The following is a 9,208-nucleotide window of genomic DNA, read 5'->3' on the forward strand; positions in this document are numbered from 1 at the left end:
CATCAAATCTTTCTGCCTGCCTCTCAGCTTGCTTCAGAAAATAAAAAAATCACAATAGTAATCTCAAAACATACATAACCTTGGAACAGAAGGAAATGCTGTGGACCAGAGAACTCCAAGAATTGTTTTAAAAAAAAGTGCTACCCTGGGGAGAGTACTCTTAATACTTTTGAAATCTTTAGAGCAACTTTAAGGCTTGTAAATACATAGAACAAATATTTAAAAAAAAAAAACAAAAAAACAAATTGACTCAATACTATTTCTTTTCACTTTCAAAATATAAAGAACAAAATAAAGACAAACATTGCAAGTTTAAAAGAAAGTAAAGTGACTTCTCCTTTTGACAGCTGCTGCTGTGTGCCCATCTCTGGGAAGTGCTTTTCGTTGTCTAATTCAAATGACGGGTGGGGGCATTCAGGGGATGAGGAGAGAGAGAGAGAAAGAGAGAGTGTGTGTGTGTGTCTGTAGTTGGAAGAGGCAAGCTACTTTGTGGGAGGCCACTTGTGCTTGGGTGGGAGAGTCCCTCTGGAGATCCAGGGGAAGCTTCTTCCCCACACCAACCAGATAGAAATGCGTTCAGGGTGGGATTGAACCTAAGGGCAATTTTTTAAATAACTTAAGTGTTTCACTGTATGTGTTAGGACTACGGACACTAATTCACTTTGAGACTACAACTACCCCTAACTTTAAAATCATCAGTTACCACCAAAGATGTCTTCTAATGAATAAAAGAAACCAAATCTAAATTACACTTTTTAAAAAGTGGGTGTGAGGTTTAAAACCAAACGGATATCATGTGTGAAAATCACATTGTCCCCCCAACTTCAGTTTCACTCCTGCCATTCTGGTGAGTATGAAACCAACTGTGGTTTGGGCCTCTGTTTCTCCTACAGATATCTGAGTGCTGTGCTTTTTTGATTGTTTTTTCTTCTTTTACGAAGTTATCGTCTCTACAGATGGTTTTCCATTTCACTTGTTTGTAGGCCATCACCCTACAAAATGTATTTATGAAGAAAGCCAGGCTGCTCCCAAATAGTCTTTGTATTTTGTATCTGGATAACCAGAGTTTTCTGGCTTCCATCTCTGAAGAAAATTTCACATTAAGAGACTTGGCAAGATTTGTGAAGCACAAGAACAAAATTTTCCATACCAGTAAAAAGTTTTCTTCAGAGTGCAGTTGAACACAATGCAGGATCCCACGACATGAGCCTACATACAGAGTCCATTCCACAGTGGTGAAAAGCTGTGCTCAAAGGACCAAGTTCTGAAAGTCTTGTGACAGGCATGTGACAGCATCTGTCATAACAGATGGGGCCTGAAAAGCCGTTTCAGGGTCTGGCTGCGAGCCCTGCCTGGGATTCCTCAGTTGGAAGGCGCAACCTGATTCTCTGACATACTGAGTTTTACCAGCTACCGGAATCAAAATGCAGAGGATTCTGGCCCAGGAATCTCCTGAGTGACGTAGGTTTTTAGATGTTGGCAGCAGTCACAGGAGGTGAAGGATGGGAGGTTTGGGGAACTGAACTCAGGGCAGTGACTGCCTCTTGGAAATCAGTGGCTGTTGTTTGCAGGAGTCTGGCCAGGGACAAGTTTCAAGTAATAGTGATGACCTGTTCATCAGAACTTTAGTTGCAGACAAGTGTGAGGAATGGAGGAAAGAGAATAATGTTTTTGGGAAAAAGCCAAGGATTACAAAAAGCTTTAGATACGAACTCCTATAGGACAATAACAAATAATGTTTGAAATGTTACTTATAACATGAAGTGTAATGAAGAGACTCCAAAGTTACTTTGGACTATCTTGTTGCTATATACATGTTGAATGTTAGGATTAGAAGAATTACCTAATGATAAAATGTGAACCAAGTGAGATAATTAATCCCTACTAATATCATCTGAACTACAAAACATTGTCATGATTCTCACCCTCTTCACAGTCTTTTCACTGGAATACAGGGTTTGGCTGTTTGGGGTTTAAAGTAATGGGTGACATGGCCAGCATTAACATGCCTACACTCCTTCCAGCTGTCACAAAAGCTCTTTCACCCATTTCAACTCTGGGAACAGGTTCATTAATTAAGATGTTTTTTGCTTATATTCAAACCAGTCAACTTATAGCCATTCAGTAAGTTAAATGACAGTTCTTCTTTTCCTAGCAAAAGAATGCCAATTTTCAAAATAAACTCATTTTAGATTCTTGTGTAGACCAACCAGCCAGTTCACAGCTGCATCATGAACTTAGTTCATTCATGAGATATTTACTGAGCATCTACTCTGCACTAAGTGCAGGGATTATAACAGTGAACAAAACAACTTCTGCTTTCAGGGAGCACAAATTCTTCATGAAAAAAAAAAAGTTAGAGGTTCACATGCTGGTCCAGCATCCTATCCCACTAAGAAGCATCTGCCCCCACAATACCCCAGCAGATCTTTTATTTGGCTTTTGTCTTATTTTTAATTTCAAAATGCATTCTAGATTATTTACAACAATTAAATCTAACAGTTTATTTGTTCTAGAACCACTCTCCAAACAAGTTATCATTCTGGGGTTTTTAACGTATATTTTTGTTTCAGATAGCTCCATTCGAATCAAAAGTATTCTAAACTAGAAAAAATAGTCTTAGGCTTTTGAATCTAGTTTTGTGCTTTTATTACTCAATTTTTGTTCTTTAAAAAAACATGTGTAAGGATCCAGTTTTTCAGTTTTGACCATGCTGTTGGCACTTATGCATGCCTATAATCCCCATTTTGTAGAGAGGAATATTTTGCATTGCTTTCTTTTTGTTTGCATTGCTTTTTTCTTACTGAGATATAATTCACCCTTTTAGGGTATATAGTCCAGTCATTTTTAGTATATTCTCAGTTGTCCAACCATCACCACTAACTTTAGAACACTTTTATTATGCCAAAAATAAAAATAAAAAACCTCATACCTTTTAGCAGTCTCTCATTCTCCACTCTCCTCAGCCCCTAGGAACCACTAATCTGCGTTTTGTTTCCATGGATTTGTGTATTGTGGACATTTCGCATAAATGAAATCATACGTTACATTGCTTTTTGTTTCAATCTCCAACCCAACATTTAGCAAATGATCAAACCTCACAGGTGTTCTCAACATCAGGGACCTGACTGCAGGAGTAGAGCCTGATTTTTCCTGTCTTTGATTTAATTTTTGTTCTCTAAGTGTAACTTCTTTTGATACACTGGCAATGTGTTTATAACCATCAGCTAACTACAAACAAGTTCCTGAGAATTTTTTTTTTGTCACGCATGGACTTGATGTAGCACTGGTACCTAGGGTCTGGTCATTTTGATCTCTCATTTATTGCTACATGAGTAGTTATCCTTGGGATTAAAGTTCCTGCATGAATTAGAGGCTTCTTCAGTATACTCTAGAAAAATTAAGGTGTAGCTTGACTTGGAGTCTGAGGTTTTATTTGTCCTTTTCATTGAGGCACATTTGGACATAGCGCCTATTTGTTGAGCAGCTTGAGGCTGCTTACTTGTCATAAGAGTAACATCACTCAGCATGGAATAAAAACCTTGAGACGGAACCTCTACCACTGGTTAGTCCCAGTTCATTAGTCTTACAGATTACCTTTCCTATTCAATAAACTTGAGCTATAGGAATCCATGTCCTCTGGTAGTTAGAGATACACTGTGTGCTCACTAGCTTCAAATATCACATATGTCCCTAGAAGGAAAAGTAATAATCTGTCAGTGCTGGGACTATCCCCAAAAAAGACATAGCCTTGTATTACCAAATAATGAAATGATTTACATAGCAAAGAAATAAGCTGCAGAGAATCATATGTAAATGTTTTTTAATGTTTCATTTTGAAATCATTTTAGACATAGAAAAGTTTTAGATTTAGTACAGAGAGTTCCATGTACCCTGCTCCCAGTTCCCCTATTATTATTAACGCCTTACACTACCATAGGACATTTCACAAAACCAGGAAACCAGCATTGGCACTTTGCTATTAACTAAACTCCAGACTTTATTTGGGTTTCACTAATGTCCTCTTTCTAGTCCAGGATACAATCCAGGATATCACATTGCATGTAGTCATCCCGTATCCTTAGTTTCCTCTGGCCTTTGACAGCGTTTTAATCTTTCCTTGTCTCTTGACAGTTTTCAGGAGTACTGGTTAGGTATTTCGTATAATGTCTCTCAATTTGAGTTTGTCTAGTGTTTTCTCATGATTAGATTAATGGGTTTGTGGTAAAAATACCAAGTGCCCTTCCCATCTCATCATATCGGAGGGCACATGATACCCACATGACATCATTGGTGATGTTTAACCTTGATTACATGGTTAAGCTGGCCTCCACTCTAAAGTTACTTTTCTTTCCCACCTTCATTATTCTGATGTATTTGGAAGCTAAGTCACTAGGTCCAGCCCATACTGAGGGGAGAGTAGGAGAGAATTGAGCTCCATTTCTTTCCTGGATACATTATCTGTGGGAGATACATTCCAAGGCCCCCAGTCAATGCCTCAAACCGAGGATAGTACTGAACCCTACATATACTATGTTTTTTCTTACACATACATACCTCTGATAAAGCTTAATTTTAAGTTAGGCACAGAAAGAGGTTAACATCAATAACGAATAATAGAATAATTATAACAATATACTGCAATAAAAGTTATATGAATGTGGTCTGTCATTTCCAAGGATCCCTTGCTGAAATCTTCATATAGGCTCAATGCTTTCTGGCACAACACATTGCCATCAATCAGAACATGTTTTCTGTTCCACCCACAAATGTAATGCCTTTTGCATCTTTAAACACTTATCATACACTGTGACCATAATTTTTGCAGTTGGAGAAGCAAACAGCAAAACTAGCACGAGTTTCCTTTTCCTTCACAAATTCACAGAAGACTCATTCTTACTATAGATCTTAGCAACCTCAGCATATGACTTTTTTTCCTAATTAAGTCGAAAATGTTCATCTTTTCTCTTAAAGGAAGCAGTTTAGAAAAGCTTCTCTTTGGCATATTCGAATTGCCAGCATCTTGTACTTTGGGGCCGTTATTAAATAAAATAAGGGTTACTTGAACACAAGCACTGCGATTCTGCAACAGTTGACCTGATAACAGACAGCTACTAAGTGACTAAGGGGCAGGGAGCATATACAACATAGATAAGACGGACAAAGGGATGAGTCATGTCTCAGCGGAACAGTGTGTAATTTACAACACGAATTGTTTATTTTTTGAATTTTTTATTTAATATTTTTGGGCCAGGGTTGACTAGGTAACCGAAACCACAGATAAGTAGGGCGGGTTCACTCTACTTAAATTATTTGTGTCTTTATTCAGTTGTGTGTGTATATGTGTATGTGTATGTGTTATCAGTACCGACTCGTATTAATTTATTTTATACTTTGAGTTAAAGTCCAATACCACATTATTTTGTTGCTCAGATTGTTCCAGCTTTGGCCCTAGGAGCTCTTTAAAGTTGGTTCAAGAGTCCCTTTGACATTCCCTCATCATTTTCTTTTTAGAGTACTTACTTTGTGATTTTATAAGTATTTTCCCTGCCTTCGCCCTAGAGTCAGCCATTTTTTTCAAGGAGCCCTGGTTTCTTTTAGGGGAATGGTATTTAGAAACCAAGATCCGAGCACTGGATGAGCTCATTACTACTGGATGTCTCTGCTTCCAGGTCTGCCAGCATTTTAAACTCTCTTTTTTACTGAAGGCAAGATCTTGCCAGGTGAGTGAGCCACTTTCACAGGAACACTATGACTTCTAGATACTATGTTTCATTTATTATAACTCTGGTACCCAAAACACTCAACCCTACAGATACTCCAATCATGTTTTTTCCATCCTACATAACGTGAAAAAAAGGTTGGAATTATTCTCTCTCTTTCCCCGTTATGATTTGTTTTAACTTTCTTTTAGCTAGCAATATTCAGAAAGTCTACAAAATTACCATACAGTGCTATGTTAAAATAGTAGCTGGGTGGATAGCTCACTTAAATAACGGAAATTGTTAAATAACCAGAAGTTAACTGACAGAGTACTGCATGTCGAAGCTTGTTAGATGCAGCTAAAGTAGTACTCTGAGGTAAATGTAAAGTCTTAAATGCATTTATTTAGGAAATACGAAAGAGTTAAACAAATTGGGCTGTCAGGAAGCAACGGCGGGGGTGCGGGGGACATTTGGTCATCAAGAGTTTGTACAGGTGGAAAAGAGATCTTGACCGGAGTTGGAAGATTTGTGTTCTAAGGCTGATGCTACTGTTTACTGGTCATTTGACCATTCCCCACATGAATGGGCCTCCCTGTCCCTCTAGAAAGGGTTCACTCGTGGCAAACTTATGAGCGCATCACTTTAAATACATCTTACCAAGCTTAACAAAGAAGTAATAAGTGATAATAGGGTATTAAACTTTCAAAGAAGTAAGAATATCAAGATTCTCTGAGTTTCAAAACAAACCAGCCAGCCAGCAAATGAATTTGTGCTACCAGTGATTTCTGACTCTTCTGACCTATTTACCTCTAGGTGATAAATATATACATGTCTTCTGGCCTGAAGTCCTAGGAAACTGCCGAAGCTCAAGTAACTGCTCTACTTTAACTGCTTCCTAGAGCATAGAATAAAGGTGCTCATCACTGCTGCATGTTAGAATCACCCGAGAGTTCTTAAAAATAAAATCCTGAGACCCCACCCCAAGTGAGTTATTTCATAATCTCTGGGGATGAGACCTGGCATCTTTTTGTTTGTTTGTTTCCTAGGTGAATCTACTATAAGCCAGGGTGGAAACCACTCTGGAATGGTGAAAACAACCTAATTTACCTAACAGTTTACAGAACAATTTCTATTCAGATATTTAACATATATTTTTAACTGCAAGGTGTTGAGCACAAATATGAAATTACAAATGGCACATTTCCAAAATATGAAAGCATAGAATGACCCTGTGTAAACTGGAAGATTAAGAAATGCTTCTCTCAGGAAGAGAATTTTAAACTGAGAAATCTGAAGAGATAGTTAAGGGGATAGGTTCAAATAAAAGAGATCATGAGTGCAAAGGTCTTGTGGTAGGAGAATGCATGACGTACTTGAAGAATGAAGAAAGGGAGGCAGAGTACGGTGAGAGTTCATTCTCACATGCAAAAGTGGAGTTTAAACATGTCCTATGGCAAATTAATCCAGACAAGCCCTTTCTGGACAAGTAGATGGAAAGAATTTTTTGAAAGTTGCCTTATACTCTCAGTTTAATAGAATTCGCTAGAAACTAACCTAAGTTGGTATTTAAAAAATAGTTCTCACTCAGCAAAAGGCTGACAGTACTTTTAATCATTTCCAGTCAAATTTAGCCACACAGTTAATGCATTGGAATAACTTCAGGCTCTTAGAGTGAACAGTTATATTTATATCTAAGATGAAGGTCAAAGTATGGGCCTTAGACCAGCAGCATCAGTATCACCTGTAAGCGCATTAGGAAGGCAAATTCAGGGACTCCAGCTTACTGTCAGAATCTGAAGGAGCCCAAGAAACAGTTTAACAAGCTCTTCAGGTGATTCTCAGGCACCCTGAAGTTTGAGAACCACTGCCTAGGCGTGCTTAACATGCCTGCCCCCGTTCATAAAGTTCTTCACCAAAAGCTAACTAGAACTCTTTTATCATCTGTAATGCAAAACAAACTCTTCCTACATCATAGTATCAGTGAGATAATATATGTTAAAACACTTTGTAAGCTGTAATTTACTGTGCATTTCAGGGTGTCATCTAATTCAGTCTTCACACCAGCTCTGTGGTACTGCTTCCTTTTGATAGGTAGGGAACTATGTGCCACAGAAGTCATGTACCTAGCAAGTGTTAGAGCTGAGACTAGCACTTGGTTTTCTGGAAGGCAGTGATTTCCAAAAAACACTCGCTTTCACCACCAGAAGTTTTTATTCCACAATGGGGAAATGGCATAGTGGGTACACTTTGAAGCACTGAAGTTAGAAAAATAGGGGTTTTAACATGACCTTGCTTGGGTTGTTTACACTTCAGTTTCCTCATCTATAAAATAATAATACCATCCTTATGGTTGTGAGGATCAGTAAAAGGAGATCAGATAAAGCACCCAGAATTCTGTCTGGAATACCCGGAGCTCACCTGCCTGTGTCCAGTGTTCTTTTTCTACCACATTCTACGACCTTACTCATATTCAGCCACATACAATTAAACTACATGTCCTCAGAACTGTAGGAAATCATGATTTGCCTATCCATGTTCTTTAATAAACTTCATATAGTTGATTTTTTTATTGTTTTCCCTAGCATGCATTATAAAGGCTCAGGCTTATCCTTTGTTAACAGAGCTAAGGAGTAGAAGCTTTTAGCTACCACGTCTAGGATTCAATAAGGCATTGCAAAAATCCTTTTTTGCACAAGGACTGGTGGTTAGTGTCCTTTGCAAGTAACATATTGCTCCACCTAGAAAGAAGAAAAATTCAATTCGTTTTTGCTACAAAACCATAATGAACTCCAAAAATACCAGGTACTTAAAAATATATATTCTATCACATACAGCTCTGGCTGTGTTCCTAATTTAAGAGATGCTAACTGCTTTGGATAAAGACAGCTATATCAAACAAGTTTGCCAATTGGTTAGACTAAATTTCGTTTTTTTCTTAAGTATCATAGACTCAACCAGGTACAATGTAAAGCAGACACACACACACACACACACACACACACAACATGTTAAATTATGTTAAATTTAAAATCGGTAGAGCCTTTTTAGTCAAAATGTTATCTGTTGAGAAGAGCAGAGGCATCACTGGACAAGCAAAATATGAATTTTTAAAGCTGAACTAGCAGTCTGGAATCTTGATATATATGGTTCTCAAGAACTATGCTACTCTTTCCAAACTTTGAGTTGAAACTTTTACAGCCTTGCTACAAGTATTTTAAAAATGCTCAAAGCCAGTGTTTTCTGGTTTTCCATTTTTGAAAGATTCCATTTCCTCATCACCAAAACAGTTTCACTTCGTTTTGTAAGAGAAAGGATCCTTTCCATCACCATCTTTTTGGAACTTCATTTTCTTTTTTTTTAACAAATGGATCCAATTTCATAATTTTGATTTTTTAAATTGTTTTGTTTCCAATCATAGATTACTGTTTTATTGGAGAAAAAAAATCTTTCACTTTAAAAACATTTTCTCTAACTTTCCCATAACCACAAAGATATCTTACAGT

At 37.6% G+C, this 9,208-nt stretch overlaps 1 protein-coding gene across 3 annotated transcripts in view; it reads left to right on the forward strand.

Annotated features, from left to right (window-relative positions):
* Positions 1-284, forward strand: part of EIF4G3 (eukaryotic translation initiation factor 4 gamma 3) — a 279,210-nt gene extending 278,926 nt beyond the window's left edge. For all 3 annotated transcript variants that reach the window (XM_006924482.2, XM_015598927.2, XM_015598928.2), the window contains one exon: positions 1-284. This exon is cut by the window's left edge and continues 723 nt beyond it. The gene's annotated coding sequence lies outside the window, so the exon portion shown is untranslated.
* Positions 285-9,208: the final 8,924 nt, after the last annotated feature.

Source organism: Pteropus alecto, unplaced genomic scaffold (genome assembly GCF_000325575.1).
Source record: "Pteropus alecto unplaced genomic scaffold, ASM32557v1 scaffold39, whole genome shotgun sequence".
NCBI lineage: Eukaryota > Metazoa > Chordata > Mammalia > Chiroptera > Pteropodidae > Pteropus > Pteropus alecto.